We start from the raw sequence: 20,202 nt of genomic DNA, 5'->3' as shown, positions 1-20,202 counted from the left end.
TTTATCCACTCGAGGCATGTGTCAGACATGGTAACTATTGCAGGTCACAGGTATTTATGTGTATGTGTCACACACATACATCATGTGTGCAATGCCATTGCTGGTTTAGGCAATGGCATGCATTGTTATGCACAAAGACCCACACAAGGTCATAATGTGTGACACAACCACACGTGGCAGTTGTGGGTTACCAAAACATACCTATCTGTACTCTGACAATAGTAATAGACCTAGTAGCAGAGTGCACTATTGGCATTACTGGCCAACTAGCCCTGTTTGGCTGTGCTGATAGTGTGGTGACATCCCCTGTGTTTACTGGGGGAATATGCAGCATCTGGTGTATTGTAGTATTTGCCAGAAGGATCTGTTCTCTCACACTTGCATTTACACATACCCTACTACCCCCACACGCACACTTGCAGGATTCATACCCTTACCTAACTATGTCACGACACGTGAGAGAGATGCATTAGCAAAGTGCACTATTCGGATTACTAGATGGTTCCTCTTCTCTGGCTGTACTCATAGGGTGCTGACATCATCAGTGTTTTGAAAGAGTAATGTGCATCAATTAGTGTGATCTCCTGATTGCCAACACTAGCATGTTTTTCATACAGAATTGCACACACACAGACTCCCCACATCCAAACACACACACACACTTGCCACTTGCAAGTTTCAAACCCCTACCTAACTATGTTATGACACTTGAGAGTGACACTGTAGCAGATTGCGCTATTCAAATTACTGGTAGATGTCTCTTCTCCAGCTGTATGTATAGGGTGCTGACATCATCACTGTTTGGAAAGGGTAATGTGCATCATGTAGTGTGATCTCCTGATTGCAAAAACGCACATGTTTTTCATACAGAATTGCACACACACAAAGTCCCCACATCCAAACACACACATATGCCATTTGCAGGTTTCAAACCCTGACCTAATTATATTATGACACTTGAGAAAGACGCATTAGCAGAGTGCGCTATTCGAATTACTGGGAGGTTTCCCTTCTCCTGCTGTACTTATAGGGTGCTGACATCATCCGTGCTTAGATAGGGGAATGTGCATCCTGTAGAGTGCTTTCACAGTTGCCAAAAGGGACATCTCCCTCACACAGACTTGCACACACACTAACCCCCCTCCACACACACTGGGCAGTTGCAGAATTCAAACCCCTACCTAACTATGTTATGACACTCATGACAGACGCATTAGCAGAGAGTGCTATTCGAATTACTGGGAGGTTTCCCTTCTCCTGCTGTACTTATAGGGTGCTGACATCATCCGTGCTGAGAGAGGGGAATGTGCATCCTGTAGAGTGCTTTCTCAGTTGCCAAAAGGGACATCTCCCTCACACACACTAACCCCCCTCCACACACACTGGGTAGTTGCAGGATTCAAACCCCTACCTAACTATGTTATGACACTCATGACAGACGCATTAGCAGAGCGCGCTATTCAAATTACTGGGAGGTTTCCCTTCTCCTGCTGTACTTATAGGGTGCTGACATCATCTGTGCTGAGATAGGGGAATGTGCATCCTGTAGAGTACTTTCACAGTTGTCTAAAGGGACATCTCCCTCACACAGACTTACACACACACTAACCCCCCTCCACACACACTGGGCATTTGCAGGATTCAAACCCCTACCTAACTATGTTATGACACTCGTGATAGACGCATTAGCGGAGCACGCTATTCGAATTACTGGGAGGTTTCCCCTTCTCCTGCTGTACTTATAGGGTGCTGATGTCATCCGTGCTGAGATAGGGGAATGTGCATCCTGTAGAGTGCTTTCACAGTTGCCAAAAGGGACATCTCCCTCACACAGACTTGCACACACACTAGCCCCCCTCCACACACACTGGGCAGTTGCAGGATTAAAACCCCTACCTACCTATATTATGGCACTTGGGGGAGATGCATTAGCAGAACACGCTAACAGAATTACTGGGCAGCTGGTCTGCACCTGCAGTATTTATAGGGTGCTGACATCTTTATTTCTACAGAGGTATGTACATCTAGTACTACCTGTCAGGTGGGGGATAGCATATATATGCATTTGCAGCCACCTACGTCAAGGTCAGATATGCACATCACACTGGCAGGTTATGTTCTATACCATGCTTTGTGACCACAGGACCTGTAACACACAACACAACCAGTCCAGAACACCACACCCACATCCAGGACACACACTTAGCTTCCCTGGGAACAGTGCCGGGATATGCATGTGTTCACATACACCATTCCAGTTGTTAACATCAGGTACAGGAATATTGTGTGTGAGAACTACTCAGGCCCCTACCACTTTACCCTATAGCCACTACAATTTGTGGGTCCATGTGCTATGGCAGAACCACACACCACAGCCACATGGGGGAATACATATTGCACCTGTCCATCTGTAACATGGGTACTCACTGTTCCACACCAGAGGTAGACCACCATTGTTGATATCTGACCATACCCACCTTTCCCTGGACATCCATATCCCATCTCCACACCCAGGCAAGGTTGTCACTGCACACAAACTGTATTTAGCACAAGCAGACTCTACACTTGTGAAGACTGGGGTGGACGACTTCAAAGGACCCATGCTGGGGGACTATACTGGCCACTCAGCATAATCCTTGACAATTGCATTCTATGAGCATGTGTACGGTTTGCATTGATCATGCTATCCACAACAGGGATTATACTGTGCCTGCAGGGATTGCATGGTATACTTTGCAGACAGTTGTCAACATACTTTCATAATGACCTAACACTGTAGTACCGTATAGTGTACTGGTTCAGTACTTTCACTGTGGTGGACAGTATCCTGGGCTTTAGTCCTATCACTGCTTGACATCTTCATAGTGAGCACAACAGACTGTGTAGGGGCCAGTTGTGCACGTATGACCATATTGCATTATGTTCAGATATGGACTACCTACACCAGGCTCATCCAACATTGGTAGTGTATTCCACAACATGGGTGGACATTGGCAAACACTAGCGATGTTCCCTAGGCCATTTCTGATGCTAGTCACAGGGTGTGTTTGTCCTTTGACACACATTGTAACTGGAGTTTGCCATGACATATGCCATGGTTAGTATACTGTGCCTCCATCTACCTCTGACATAACAGTGATACCCAGGGTTAGCCTACCATCTCCCATCCACTCATCAGGATTGCTCTTGAGGGGTGTCGATAGGTGACTCTCTGGCTGACCTGTACTGGGAGTTTACTGAAGAGTGGGGGTGCCTTCTGTGTTATGGATCATTCTGTACAGCTTGTCCTATGTATGTCAGTGCTGGGGTTCAGGTCTCTCATGTGCATAGCTCACTGCCATTAAGATTGTACAAGGTGCAGCATGTTCATTGATTCCAGGTTGGACATGGCTTCATACATCAGGCACAGCTTGCCTGTAGCTGGGCAGTATGGCAGTGTGTGGGGCTGCAGTTTGTTTACTCAGGGAACACATGGCATCTGTTCATGCTCTTTGCTACTCCTGGTGGGGTACTGTTGTGGACTTTACAGTTGATGGAGGTGTCTGCTGAGGTATATCCCACAGGGGCTATTGTAGTCAATTGTGATGCTGATGAAGGATGACTGCAGAGCCACAGTGACCTCCCCTTATCTACATCTCACAACCTTCATGATTGGGTGGGTATATAGTATGTTTCTGCGAACACTACAGCCACATGTTTGTCCAGTGCAGGATATCTATCACCTTTTGTCCCCAGGTCTCTCATGACATGTTAGGTACATAATGGGTTAACACCTGTGTGGTAATTTGTGGGCACTTACTGTATATCCATGGTGGTTGTCTATACACAGTTCTGCAATTAGCTTGCTGACATGGCTATGGCTCCAGTTGTCTGTTTGTAGGTGGCCCTTTTGTGGGTTGCTTGTGTCAGCTGGGGGTCGGATATGGTGGGCTGTTTGTACTCCTCTGCATACATGTTCAGTCACAGTCCTTCCATGTTGGCCTATACCTATGGGACATATATACAGAACGGGGGGGCCAGGACCAGCCCTTGTGGGATGCCACTCATATCTGCTTTGTAGTCTGACATGGATGCAGCATGTCTGACCATGTCAGTTCTGTCCTTGGTCTGGTTTGCAACCCCTCTACTGACATAGGGGTATATATTTAAGCTGGTGAACATATCCATACTGAACTCGTAGGGTATTGTCTAGAAGCATATGCACGGTGCAGCTACGCTGTATGGACCACATTGCCCTCATCAATGACCTTAATGACTGCTTCAAATGGGTCAAACATGTTTAGGGGCAGGACCTGCAGTTACAACAGCCACACTGTGTAGGGTCCAGTATCAGTAGGTCCACAATAGCTTTATGTCTGCGGTACATACTGATCCTTTCCATAGCTGTGCAGACCAAGCTTGTCAGGATCCTGGGGTGGTAGTTTGCAGTATCCATTCAGGCAACACCTTTGTTGTGAAGGACCACTGTTGTTGTACACTGCTCTTTGGGTACATATCCTGTGGTAAGGCTGACAATAGGCAGTAGTGTGATTTGGCATTCCATTATTCTTGGAGTCCATGTTGGCCTCAGCCCAGGACACCATCACATACCTTTGCTGCTGTGTGTTTTGCTTTGCAGATGATGGCTGTTACCTCAGCATCTGCAATGTCAGGGGACCAGCAGTCTGCTGGGATAGATATTTTGCATTCTGGGGGGGGGGGTTTGCACTGCACCTGTCAGGTTGTATGTTAGCAATATGTGTGTGTGTTTGGTATGTTGTTTGTAATATCTGTGTGATTCGGAGCATATCTGTGGATGCCCAACATGGTTCCTACCATCAGTTAAGTAAGCCTTGTGATTATCCTTAGTGTCCTGTACAATTTGTATCTTCATAGGTTCATGGGTTCATACTAGGCTATCCACCCTAGGGCATTAGTAAGCCTAGCCAGAGTGTGTGTCTTTTCCCACCCCTTGCTATGTGACTATTATGGCCATTTATGAATTTCTTTACTGTGCCTCTGTCTGGTCGTGACACAGTGAAGACCCCCAGTATACATGTACGATCATCCATCCACTTGGCAATATTCCTGTTGAGGGGTGTCAGTGAGGGGCTCTGCCTAACATGGATTGGGATCCTGTTTCTGGGTGTGGGGAGCCTCTGGGTTATGTATCTGTCCCTCCAGCACATCCTATTTCATTATGTGTTGAGGCTGACATCTGTCACTCTCACAGCTCCAATGGCTTTGATTTCCTGTGGTGGAGCATGTCCATTACTCCTGTGTTGAACATGGCCTTGTACAACAGACATACAATGCCTCTGTGTAGGCAGTCTGTGACTGCATTCAGCTGGGGTGTCTACAGCCAGGCAGCATATGACATATATTTCACACCCTTTATCCTCTTGGTGGGGTAACTATGAGGTCTTCCGAACCGCTGCAGGTGTCACGTACGGTACATCCCATATGAGTCATTGTACTAGATTATGGGTCTGATAAGGGAACAGTACAGTGGCACAGTGACCTCTGTTGATGTAGATGTGAATCCTTTCATGATACGGTGTCCAGTATCGACAATCTTCCTAGCCACATTGGCATTGTGAGTGTCACATGACAGATTACTGTTGACTTGTGTCCCTAGGTCCCTGATTACTCCTTGCATACATAATGGTTTGCCACCTATGTGGTAATTTGTGTGTACCTTGTCTGGTATTTGGTGGGACATTCATACTGTCCAGTGTCTTAAGGATGTCTGGGTGGAGTTCTTGTGTGTGAGAGTGTGGTCTGTCACATGCTACAGACTGTACAGCAGTTTTGACTACACTTAGGTGCACATGGGTGGTCTCCGCTGCTTTGTGCATTGTCAGTTACCTGGCCATATGGGTGTCTGTGCTGCATATGGATACTCCCCCTCCTTTGATGTTTTGGTCCAGGTGTTGGGGCCATAACGCATGATATGTGGTATAACCTGGTAGTGCTGGTGTGCTATCACTAGGCTTGCAGCAGGCTTCTGTCACTGCACAGACATCGATGTTCTCCATACTGGGAAGTGCCTCAGGGGCATGCATATTGCAGTTTACATATCTGGCATTGGTCAGCATTACCCTTATGTTTCTTACCACTTATGTTTTCTAGGGTGGTGAGACTTACCTATTCAGGGCATGCTGTGGGTACTGACAGCCTTTGCCAGTATCCATGGGGCATGGACTGATAGGTGCACACCACCCCTAGCAGGTGGTGCATCATGTCATGCTCCGCATGTCTTCCCAGCCTGAAACACATTGGCTCCCCTTTGACTAACTGCATTACTTCAGCCAGTTATTGCACTTGATCATCCCATCATCATTTTGTGGCTTCATGCTTGGTGAGGGTGGATGTTAGTCAGGGTGCTCAGGTGTGCATATAGTACATGGTGTTACATTACTTAACACATGGCATTCATGCCTCAGGTGGTGCTGTAGGGCTGCCTCTGTCGGATGTGCATATTATACTTCCCTGTACATGTTTGTGAGCAGGTCATGTCATTTTAGGCATCCATGTTATTATTTCAGTGAGTCAGAGAGGGTATCATTCCCAGGGTTCCTACTGAGCCAGTGTATGTGCTATGCATTGCCTCTTTGCCAAGGCCAGGGCATACTGGGCACACCTTCTTCTGCCTACTGGGGCAGGCTCAGGTTGTTCCTCCTCCGAGTCACGCTCTGCCTGTGATGGCCTTGGCAATGGTGGGGGGGTGTTTGGCCCAGCCCTATGCTGGTCCTGCTGCAGCTGTTTTTGCAAGATCATATTATGTAGCATAGCACATACCATGACAATTTGGGTACATGCAGTTGGTGTGTACTGCAAGGCTCCACCAGATGTGTCCAGACACCGGAACCGTGACTTCAGCAGCCCAAACACACGCTCTATTACATTACGTGTTTGTGCATGTGCCTCATTATGGCGTTCCTGTTCAGGTATGTGTGCGTTTCTGATGGGTGTCATCAGCCACAGCTCCAGTGCATAACCTGCATCCCCCACTAGATGTCCGTGTGGGATGTCCCCATTGGCAAATGTCTGGTACAGCTGCATCAAATGCCAGATGTGGGAATCATGGTAACTCCCAGGGCAGCCAGCACACACATTCATTATTATGCCGTGGGCATCACACATGACCTGGCAGTTGATGGAGGGGAAGCCCTTGCGGTTAATGTAGGCCCTACCCTGCTCACCGGCTGGTGATTTGATGTGTATGTGCGTGCAGTCTATTGCACCCACTACCTCAGGGTATTCCGCTATTTGCTGGAAGAGACGCATATTGCTGGCCAATACCTCACGGGCATTGGGGAAATATACATGATCACCGACATGTGCTGACATGGCATCCAGGAACTGGTGCAGTACCCTGGAGGCTGATGCCTGTGATATCCCCATCATATCACCAGTTGGTCTCTGGAAGGTACCTGTTGCTAGTATTCTTAGGCCAACACATACCTTGGTTTCCACTGGGATGGGTTCCCCTCTGTTGGCTCTGTGTGTGAGGCGTGGCCTGCACAGCTCAACTATTTGCTGCAGGAGCTCTCTGTCCACTCTATAGCGCTCTACTATCTCCAGCTCATGTAACCCATGGTAGGTGACCCTGGGCCTGTACACTCTTCTCTGTCTCCTCAGTGTGGGTTGTCTGGCACCATCTGCATTGTCACCACCCTCAGCAAGTGCCTATGTCTCATTATGACAGCTATGGCAGCCCCTAACATTTCTGCTCTGAGTGAAGCTTTTTCAGTTTTTACTTCTATTAGCTTACTCCTGTCTTGCAGTGTCTCTTAAGAGAAACATCCTGCACTACTGTTTGCAGAGTTTTAAGTGCTGGGCTGGGCTACTATTCTGCCTGTGTAATTGCCTGCTTCTAATTGTTTTCACCTTCTAGCTTCAGCAGTATTCCCTGCTAGCTTCCTACTAATTCTGTTGCTTCCTTTTTCCTTTCTGTTTCCTCAGGGGGGAGCAACGTGCATACCAGCAGAAACACGCTCACAGTGGCTTACACGCGCGCACACGTGCTTACACGGTTCAGAATCTACTTATTTGGGTTAAAATGCGCGCACACCCACGCAAACAGTGTTACAAGTCTGCCAACAGCCTCCTACATGCTCAGCCTGCCCTACACGCATGCACACCAGCGCAAACAGTGTTAAATATCTACCAACACGCTCCCACATGCTCAGTCTGCCTTACACGCGCGCACACTGCCCTACTCTCGCTTCATGGTGTGCACACGTGTGCATGCACGCCCAGCAAGAAACTTTGGTGTAAGTAACAGTGTACCCCTTCCATTTCTTGACTTTCCCAGACTTATCTTGTGGCACTCCTCTTTCCCTGATCTGTGTCTGTCATCTGTCATGTTACACTGACCTCCAATGAACTGCATTTCTTTCTACCATTCCCCCCTGTGATGTCACCTATCTCCTACTCTATTCCTCCCCCTTATGTATCTCTTACACTACTCAGACTGTGCTCATTTGCTATGTGACTGTGAGATTCAGTATCCTAACCCTCATTTACATGAGATTGCCTACTAATGCTTAGTTACATTTCTTACACTCAGCTTCACCCCTTAGCAACCACTACACAGTGGCCATGTTGTTTTTGGTCTGCTGGTCCCTGCATTGTCATTCCATGTATTGCATAAAACCCACATTTGTGGGTTTATAACCTTCATTTTTATGTTTTATACAGCGCAGCCTGTTTGTCCGGGGCTGCGCTGGGTTTAAACATCGGCAATCACCGAAAAAAAAAATTATATTTTTATTATTTTTGCATCGGGTTACCTTGCCAATGGCCACATATTTGGCCATTGGCATGCTGCCTGACACATATGCACCCTTTATTTGGAGCTGACATGGCTCCGTTGTGAAATTTGCAGAAACGTACTCAGTTGTCAACTGAGTACATTTCTGCAGCTAAAACGTCTCTTACACGGGCTGGTTTCTGTTTCGTGGATCGCTAATATACCTCATTTGCATACCTTTCAGCTGCAAGTGAGGTATTTAGCATGTCCACGCCCAGTCCGTGTAAGAGACGTTTTAGCTGGTCTCTTACACGGAGTTTAGGGCTGTTCCTGGATCGCGAGGCTTGCATGGAGTGTTACACGTCTCTTACACTCCATGCAAGCCTTCGTGAATCCTGCATTATGTGTTTTTTTAACAAGAAAGTAACAAGAAAGGAAATTCTAACTAAAATGTCATAGTCCATAGTTCTGGACTAGATACTGTCACTTTAGCTAACCATGCATGAGCCTACTGCATGGAATCCCTTATTACTGCTGCCAGCTAGTCATCATTAGTCACAATAGGACTGGAACTCAGAGCTGCAGTGACAGCATGGGTCATGTCACCACCAGCCCAGCACATGATCATGTTATGCAGAATACAACATACAGTAAGCATCCTGTACACATTAGTCAGGTCATACTGAAGGGCACTCCCAGACTCACCCAGGCACCTGTGGTGGCTCTTCAGCAGGCCAAAGACCCTCTCAGTGACAATACTTGTCTGGGACAGGGATGCGTAATTTGTCTCCTCTGCAACTTCATTTGGATTTCTCACTGGAGTCGTAAGCCATGGCTCTAGTGGATATCCAGTCACCTGGAATAAAAAGGGGGAGACAAAAAATTAGTATTCAGCAATACATTTTAACACAAATAATTAAATACTTAAATACAATATAAAAAACAAAATTTGCACTTTCCAATAAGATAAACACTGGGCATCCTACCATGCAGAAAGAGGTGGTGGAGTGAGCTAGTGTGCCAGATATGGAAATCATGTCCACTGACAGGATGCTCATCAGAGACATTGGTGATGCACTCCCATGCATCACACACTACTGTCAACTAATGGAATGTTAGCCCTTCCAGCTGGGGTACCACTCCCCCTATGGACCAGGAGGGGCCAAAATTGCATCATGGGTGTAATCTATTGCACCAAGTACTTCAAGGAACATGCCAACTCATAAAAGACAGATATAGTCCTAGCTTGGTCCTGAGGTGACACCGGGAAATAGATGTACTGATCCATATGTGCCAAGCGTACATCCAGGAGCTGCTGCAGTATCCTCAAAGCAGTAGCCTGTGAGATCCTGAATGTGTCCCCAGTATGTCCCTGGAACACCTCTGTAGAATGTATAATGGGGGCTATACATATCTTTGTGTCCACAGTGATAAGAAGTCTATGGATTTATGTACTGCCCCTATGGGTGTCAAACATACCTACTATGATCCTTATAATGTTGCTGTCCACTCTAAACCTGTCAAGAATTTCCTGATTATCAGAATTATAATTGCTTATATTTTTGACTTCTTGGCCAGTGAGCACTGCTGGGCACAAGTAGTTTTGGCCTAGTCCAGCCAAGACAAGCATCTGAGATCTAGAAATAGCAAAGCATACAGCAAATTATAGCATTTTCACCAATGAGGCTTCCTTTATATAGAACATCTCAACCAGTGTGGAATAGCAAGAAAATCTGACTATGAACTGTAAATGGTCTTAAAAATACTTCATTAGCATACAAAGATTTACATCACTTCTCATTTCTATTTCACTATTTCAAAATTTGCATAAGCACATTTGAAGTCATTATGCATTTGCATAAATAGCCTCTATGAATTGCAGCTCACAGTGGGTATATTGTAATTTCTAACTTTTTAAACAAGTATGACAGTCTGGCTTCTGCAGTGATGTTTTGTGATTTCTGTTACTGGCCATCTCTGACATAGTATTGTAAGAAAATTAGGTATGAAGTAGCTGCTTAATACTTTATTTCAGATTCAGAACTGCACTTAACAGCTACATTTTATAGCAAAGATGTGAAGTTGGTCATCTGTGATAATAATGCAAACATATAATGATTGACTATAGTCAATAACCAGGTGTAAGACTTTTTATTGGACTTGCAGCTAGAATCAATGACATGCCTAATTTTTTTTTTTTAATATCATAAAATACTGAGGTGTGGCTATTCGGGTACTCATCCTTCCCCAAATGCTGTCCCAGGTAATGTGGCAAAAATGTAAAAGAAATATCATGAGATCTCATAAAATCCAAACTGGGGTGTAGACTAGCTGCAAAACTCGCACAAATAAGAAATTACTCTTTAGACAGTTTTCCTTGTATGTGGCCCTCTTGAGGTTGGATTAAAGAGAAAAAAAAGCACTTTGTTAGGAGATAACTTGGTATATGGGTGAAGATATCTATTGTGGTGCCCTGGGGAATAAGCAGTTGCATTTTCTGAAAAAAATGCAAGAAAATGTGTGGCTAGTGAGATCAATGATAAAACTACAGGTGACTGCTTTGTGTTTGTAACCATTTAATCTATATGCATGCTTCTATGTTTCAGATGTGAGTGTGTGCATGTGGTTATGTGTATAAATGAAATATTGCATGAGATGATGTCCTGTCTCGACACAGCTGGGTTTTTTTTGTACTATTTTTATTTCTGTTTTATATTGTGCAGTTTTTTTCTAACAAGTACCTCTTAGGTAGAAAATAAATCAGAAAATTGTAATACAGGACATCTTTTGACATTGATTTTAACTTTCCCAAGTCTCTTTCTCTAAGTCTGCTTACAGATGATTTATTTTAAGATTGTTACAATATCTTTGTTATAATCAATCATGTGACATACTTAAAACTTGCTGTAAGTGATTTCAGCTTTTCTTAATAAAAGGCAACCTATTCTTATCTCCCGTGTGTCCAGCTAAGGCCAATTAATATATACTCAAAGAGTTAGATAACACATTATTATTATTATTATCACTTACTTTTTTCAGTTTAATATTTTCATGGCATCAGATTAGTTTTCATTCTGCAAAGAATTTTCCAGTTCTGAATATAAAAAAGTATTTCCATTTTCTTATCCTCAAGAAAGTTTTCATCTCCTGCTGTTATCTGCTACTTTTGACACAAGGCCATCGCAATAAGACAGCTGTATCTGGCAAACTGGTACTCAATATATTCAATGCCTTTACTATTTTTCTGTCCCGCAAGAAGCACATTTTAATTCATGGCTTTTATCAGGTATTCTTTTGCTATTTTAGATCAGTCATTTCATAAAACAATGATTTATGAGTTCCCACTTAGCTAGATATTCATCCATCTGAAGTTAGTAGATTAAAAAGTCAGAGTTAAATATACACAGAGGTTTTCTTAAAAGTAACATTTATTAAGTAATACAGATTCAAAAGGAAAACAGAGTATGGTGATCCTTTTTGCATCATTAATATTAGAAATATTGAACTTTAGCCAAAAGTCTTGTATATCTCTAAAACTGGCATTACAGTCTACAGTCATGTTGTACAACAAATTAGATTATTATTTATCTGGCTTTAAAAAAATCCAGTGTAGTTTTTTGCAGTAGTTATTTCTACAGATTTTTTGCACTACTTTCCTTTAATTTTATTTTAGGAAAATAAAGTGTTTCCCCTCACTGGCTCTAAGAAAATAAGTATTCGTAATGATCCACTGGGGTTTGAATCAAAGATATGCACTTGCCTCTGTAACCCATTCAGGGATGTTTTTATAGTTTTCTGTAGTTATATTGCATTTCTAAAGTTTTTTGCAACAGTATTAGCCAAAAATATTCTGCATCTTCTACATAATGTCATTTTATTAGTTAACAGAAAAACAAAATCCACGGTAATCTCATACAACTTTCTAGGCTACAGTCTGTATGTTTAAAGGGTAAAATACGATACTCATTGATATAAGATGCAGAAAAATGTCAGCTTCCTCCTTTACACTCTACCTTTTCCAAGTAACTCATACTGACAGTGGGCATACCTCTCAACCATACTGAATTGCTTGGTAAATACCAGTTTTGAGGACAAAATATTGGGGTGCCATGAATTCCCACATGGCCTTTGTTGTGTCGAATTTCCTATATATATTTTTTTTTTACTCCTGACGTCACCACATGCAGGGTGTGTGTGATGATGTCAGCTTCTTCAGACCAATCTGTGAGTACACAGCACAGCTTTCTTCCCTGGCTCAGCTCCTCCTTGGAAGGCAAACAGCAGTAGCTTTACTTATTTAACAGCTGCAGGTTCCCCCGGCTCAGTTCCTCCTCCAGGTAAAACAGCAGCTACAATGTGATTACTGTATGATGAACTCTGCTTGTGCTTTCTTTTTACTTTAACATCAGGAGCAGGATGCCTTGTATGTTAACAGCAGGAGATTACTTAATTTAAATAGTTTATACATTGCATTTTACTTAACATTGTGCAACATGGAGGAGGAACTGTGTGTGTGTGTGTGTGTGTGTGTGTGTGTGTGTGTGTGTGTGTGTGTGTGTGTGTGTGTGTGTGTGTGTGTGTGTGTGTGTGTGTGCTTTTACTTTACAACCATCTGAGATTACTTTACAACAGGAGAAATAAAATGTGCTTGTGCTTTCTTTTTACTTTAGCAGGAACAGGATTGCTTTTACTTAATTTATACAGTGCATTTTACTTGTGCTTTCTTTTATCTTTAATGGCAGGATGCCTTTTACTTTAACAGCAGGCAGGAGATTACTTACTTTATACTGTGCATTGTGTGTGTGAGATTACTTAATTTATACAGTGTGTGTGTTTAAAACTGCTGGTTAGAGTTACTCAGACTCAAACCCTGCACCTTAGGTACAGGTAGCAAGAGCCTAAATTCTCTACCCATACCACCACCACTTGTGATCTTGTGATTCACGGAGTTAACCATAAGTTCTCAAATGCCCAAAGTTTTATAGAATGTCTGGAATGTTTGGCACTTTCCTTTGGTCTGTTCCTCTTAAAATCTGTGGTTTTCTGGCAAATCAGTGGGAAGTTGAACTGAATTCACTAAATAATGATAGCCATTTAAGTTTCAGTCTTCTTCTCTTTCAGGAAACACATGGTAACACAAAATATTTTATTCTAGCAAATTTTCTAAGATTATACATGCAATGTTTAAAATGTGTCCCTGGTTTTCAGCTTTTCTTACCCCAATAAATTTTGGCTTTTTCCAGATTTGTTGTGCTGCATAGCTCTTCAAGGGGGAGAGATGTTTTGTGCTGCTAATACCAAGGCTGCTTGTGCTGTTAGTAGCACAACAGGTAGAATACTTGCTTTTGATGCAGAAGGCTGTGGGTTCTACTCCCACAGTATGTATACAGATTGCTGATACTGTACTGTGTTGTACTTATAAAGGGGGTGGATGCTGCAGTCCTGAGAATGTCCTCCTTAGCAGAGATACCTAGCAACTATGAACCTGTTATCAGTTTGCCATGCATTCTCTATTGCAATATTACTACCTTATCATTTTTTAATGTAAAATAGGTACTTTATTCCCCAAGGGCAACAGCCACTTTATTTGTAGATGAAACAATGAAATATTAAGTTGCTTGCTAGCAGCAACCTCTTTATTAGTTACAGATCTTACATATCCCTTTAATGTGGAATTATTTAGATAACTTTTACTTCTGCAGAGATTGTGCATATTTACTGATACTGATAGATTGTAGATGTCTAAGTAGACTTTTATGATGGAAATGTTCTGAATTGGGCAGTTTTGTCATTTTTGGTTCATGCATTTTGTTTCATTGCTTACTGGAAAAATGTTCAAAACAATAAATTTAAAACACGCTCTAACAAGTGTACTGTATTATACAAGGAATGTAATTTAATACAGACAGGAAGATGTATGGAAGAACACATGTATGTTTTGTGTGCAAGGGGCCTATGATTTGAAAACAGCCCAAAGGTAATCTTTATCTGCCATTGACCAAATGCATTTTCTTTGAGTGTGGGTTTCAGTGCTGTTTTAATGAATGTGAGTTTCAAGGGCAGAGAAGTTTTAATGCTAAGTCTATTTTCATTGTGAGACTGTATTGCTTTATTTAGCAGATGTCTATTAGTGTTTGTGCTATAAAATGTAAAACAAGTTTTAAATGAAATCCAAATAATCATCATAGAAGTAAAGCAGTACCCACATTACAGTGTTTATGGTAAATGGGGTGAAATAGCCAAGTAATGGGACATTGGAATGGCTGCAGGGGGGAAGGCTGTGCATGGGGGGGTCCCATTCAACCATGATTTTGTGAGGGGGAAGGCGGCAAACTCAAAGACAACCCTGTGTGGCACAAACTCAAGCTACACCACTGATCAGTAGGCCATGGAGAATGACTTTTGGAGGTCCTAGCAAACTACAATATTCTTTTGCTAAGATTAGAATATTGTCTACCATTAAATGTCCTACTGTTACAACAAAACCCCCAAACTGCAAGTCACCAAAACAAAATCCTAAGGTTCATCATCTTCTCCCTTCCCAGTGAACATCATTGCTACACATTTAAAACAAAATAATAATTTACTACAGGGTCTGGTATGGGGCCATAGTTTGGTTGTCTGTTCTTCAGTTTGTGTTTGAAAGTTGTCATCCCACAATTCCATTGAAGTGGGTGGGGTTACATAATTATGTATGTAAATTTTATGTTAACCAGCATACAGATTTGTACCTATTTTTCATGGGTCTTTGTCCAGATTTTTGATGTTTCCAGGTTGAGAGGTATGACACTGGGTAATTTTAAGACTTTTCAAATATATTTTTCCTTTTACCCTATATGCTAGTACAGTCTCAAATAGAGTGTCTTTCTCTTCTGTCCCCTATATTAAGTACACCTTTCTCTTCTATCCCCTATATTAAGTACACTTGCCTACTTTATCAATTGTTGCTTATAAGACCGAATGGAAATTGAAATAGCCCCTATATGTCTGCATTAAATATCAAAATAGAAATTCTGGAGAACAGCTTTGGTTGGAGGTTGGCATAATGGCTAAGGTATTCAACTTACAGACACAAGGTATAGGGCTTAAGTCTCACCATTGTGAAGCAAGGCTAGGCTTACAAAAGTCCCACTGGGGTCACTAGCCTAGTAATCACCCATGAACCTAAAATATAATTAATGTTTAGGCTACTTAACTTTTATTTTTGTGTATTTGGTTCTGTAGTGTTCCTTGCATGTTACATGTTTTGGTACATGAGGTTTTTATCTTTAAATAAGTGAATGATTAAATACATGAAATTGTAAGTCATGTGGTATACTTCTTGCCAGAAACATCCATAGTAAAGACCTCACAAAGGCTGTCTGGATGCTTAATTTATTTAGTAAGTATTCTGATAAACATCCAAATGTTTTACAGTGTCAAAAGTGAAGAAATATAGCTGCAAAAGTGAACAGATGCAATTTTTGAAACTTTTTTATGCTTAGAAGCATGGATGCATAATTTACAGTTAAAAATACAATATGGCTTCTCTTAGAAGGAATTCCCTTCTGTCAAAGTAATTTAGTAGAAAATTGGGAGCTCTGGATCTATAAATTTGACTTATTCCTTACTGCAAGCACACTAACCAAGAAACCTGAAAAGGTATGAATAAGCCATATGAATGCATGACACTTGGGAAGAAGTTTTAAAACATTTAGTGCTTCTATTCTTAAAGAAAAAGACAAATAGCAATGATTAGAGATACGTTCAAGAGTATTGAGAACCTAAAAACACTTGCCTGAGGATTCATTAAACTCTGTGTAGACTTCGTGTGAAGCCTACATGGAGTTTATGTGTTTCTACAGTGAGCAGCAGCACTGATTACATATTCATGCTGTGCACAGAATGTAAATGAAAACAAGGGTGATTTTGTGGCTAGCAACAGTGTTGCTGGCCAGGAAGCCATGTAAAGTAACACGGACAGCAAGAGACATATATACCTGTTCACCTACTGGCAAACTAAGTCTGCAGGATTTTGTAGAATGGCACAGTGATTACCAGGGTTAATAATATAGCAAAGTATATGGTCCAAACACATTACAGGACAGTATATACAGTGCATTGTGGAGTCCCATTTCAGGCATTCTCTACAAAAATTGTGTAAATGATCTGTAGCGGTACATAGACTGTTATGTAAAATAAACAGTCAGGGGAAGTGTATGTATTGCCTAGGGACACACAGATGAATTGTAGGAAAAATACTGGGAAAGAGGAACGATGAAAGATCTTAATGTACAGCAGATGAGGACAAGTAAATTAAGATAGTTATAGCAGGAACACTAATCACATATCGACATGGTACAGTATAGACTTCATAGTGGAAATGTATATTATGTGACTGCTGCGCAAGGTGACTTAATAATGGAGAAGGATGTATTTGTGATATAAGCATCCTGACATGAACAATGGATAGGACATCTACCAGGGATCTTATATACAATAGAGGTTAGGTGCATATTGTGAAACTGTGCAAAATGAGTTGTCTGAATATTACTGTAATGTCAGTAGTAAAGGTCTCCACCAGACAGATAGTTACAGGCTCATGGATAAGAGTAAACAGATGCACGCACAATCATGGAGAATATCAGAATAATACCACCTGTAATCACATGTTTATGACATAACTTATGTGACTGTGAGTGATTACAGATGGTTCTGGATGAACAAACTTATACAACTATTATGAGATGTCAGCAATCTATGGGGGCAATCAAGCACACCAACCTGACACTGTAACATTGGCTGGAGGTGTTAGGACGGACACTGCTATACCTGTATGTGACATTATGATACATCCAGCAATCCATACTGTTGTGAATGTAACCCCTGCCATCTATGTTGTCTAACAGCTATGTATTTACTGTGTGCATCCTGGAACAAGTATCACACATGAATCTGTTATATCACCTTGATGTGTGTTCTGTACCATCAGACAGTAATGTTTATGCAACAAAAAGAATACCTAGGTATGGCCAATAAGATGTGTAGGAGCTCACTGTGTCAAAGGTGGTACACTTGAGTGACGCATCCCTGGAAGATGTGTAGGGAGATACATGAGGAAGAGTACATTGTACACAATTATTGGTGTGGTGAAGGCTATGAACTATGGCAGGATTATGGCCTTTGATGTGGATGTTCCACACATACTCAGGAGTTGTGTTACATACAAGGAAGTAGTCACCACTGAGGGCATATACTGGTGAATGTTCCACATACCATTTACTTCCGTACACAGGTCATATACCACTTGATCTGCTCATAGGGGTCGATTTATACATTATCATCATGTTGTACATTTGTTTTCATAATGTAAGAAATCCCCCCATGTTTTTGTTTCATCTCGTGTTTTCATGGCTGTGGCAGCAGTCTTTGGTGTGTGTTGATACTGTCTGTATTACACTAATAGTATAGCAGAAGTCTAACTCGGAGAGTGTCAGACAACAATACATGAGGCTGATGAATGGTTTGGGTAACTGCTTTTGTGCTTTCTTGCTGCTGCTAAACTGAAGTGATTGTTGGTGGACCAGTGTAACTTTGATGAATGCAATGGGCAACTGATTTTGTGCTTTCTTGTTTCTGCTAAACTGAAGTGATTGTTGATCAGTGTAACTTTGTTGCAGTATTTACTCTACTTCTTAAATCCTAAACTGTACAAACAGCATACTTTTCAATGATAGTAGCATTTGGGCTTTATTTTCAGGCTAAAGCGGATCAGTGTAACTTTGTTGCAGTATTTAGCCTACTTCTTAAATCCTAGACTCTGTACAAACAGCCTACTTTAATGGTAGTAGCATTTGGGCTTTGTTTTCAGGCTAAAGATACAAGATGCTGTATGCAGGATAGTGTGACGCTGATTAGCGTTTCGTCTTATACGTGCTATATCCTGCTTACTTGTTCTATTTAGCTACCAAATACTTTCTAGGGCAGTGTAGTGTACTATTAATGTAAGGATTATGCTTTTTCTCTCAGTCGCTGTGTTATATATGGCATGAAACATTATTCAATCAATTTTTTTTTTATAGTTCTATTTGTGCTGATGAACTAACACTAAATATCTATTATTGGGTATTATCTCTTCTCATGGCTCCCACCCTTAAAGGCTCGCACAGTTCGAAGGCCTGCATTTAGTTGGGAATTTTTTTAAAAGGAAAAATAAAATGGACAGCCACCCTGGTCTACCTCAATAACAAACTTAACTAAGGTTACTACTTTTTCTAAAGTCTTTCTGCTTAAACTGTTTAATTCAGCCGTACTGGGTCAACAGCACCTAACTTCCCAGCCCTTAAATAAGGCTCCTAATGCTAAAACGTTCCACCAAATTGTACTGTTAACATTGCTGTCTGTGTTTAAAAACAGAACCTAGATTAGAATTTAAAGCAAGTACAAAAACAAGAAAAAGCCTCTTACTGTTGCTGTCTGTGTTTAAAAACAGAACATAGATAGGAATTTAAAGCAAGTACTGTATACTGCTGACCTGGGTCTAAAGGCACCTTTTAGGCTGTTCCCCACAGTAATTTGGCTCTCTCCATATTGTTAAAATTAGCTAGATTGCCCCCAGTATCTTTTTTCTTACACCTAAAATTATACCCTGAACACAGTAATTTCACTATGCTCTCCCTCACATAGCCCTGAAAATTATACCCTGCAGCTATAAAATTAACCTGCAAGTGTATAAAATGCAGCTTCAATATAGTCCATAAATTGGTGCAAAAAACACATTACAAATACAGCCAAACATACAACCATACATACCAAAACTGTAAGGAAATACTTACTACTATACTATAGTATCCACTTGGATAAACAAACCGACCAACAGGGAAAGTATCCTAGACTGGATCCTAGTTAATAACCATCCCCAACTGTACACAGCTGGCACTTTCCCTGATGACCTAAGCGACCATTTACTAACCTATATCATAAAACATAAGGCAGGAAACCCTCACCAGACCAAATATAAAACAGAAACAGGAAAAACTTTGACACTGCTATATTCCTAAACAAACTAAAAGCAGTTGACTGGTCAAAACTAAAAAATCTACCATTAAAAGAGGCTATAGCTCACTTTAACACTAAATTCCTAAGTATCCTTGATTCCCATGCTCCAGCACGTACAATAAAATCTAGATCAAACACAACACCATGGCTCACAAAAGATACCAAATCTAAAATAAAAACTAGAAACAGAGCCTGGGCCAGCTGGAGAACAACTAAAGCCCCACTTGACCATCTAAAATACCGTCAACTCAGGAATGATACAAAAAAATCTATTTTACTAGATAAAAAAGCTTCTACCAAAATCTCCTACAAAAACACCAAAAAAACCTTCAAAGGTTCTGGGCAGGCTTAAATCAGCTACTTCATCCAGGTCATTCTACCACCCCAACCCCGGCTAACCACACCCATAGTTCCCCAGAGACCATAGC

The sequence above is a fragment of the Protopterus annectens genome, chromosome 3.part0, assembly GCF_019279795.1.
Source record: "Protopterus annectens isolate FY-2018-M chromosome 3.part0, PAN1.0, whole genome shotgun sequence".
Taxonomy (NCBI): Eukaryota; Metazoa; Chordata; order Ceratodontiformes; family Protopteridae; genus Protopterus; species Protopterus annectens.
This window is presented reverse-complemented; position numbering follows the sequence as displayed.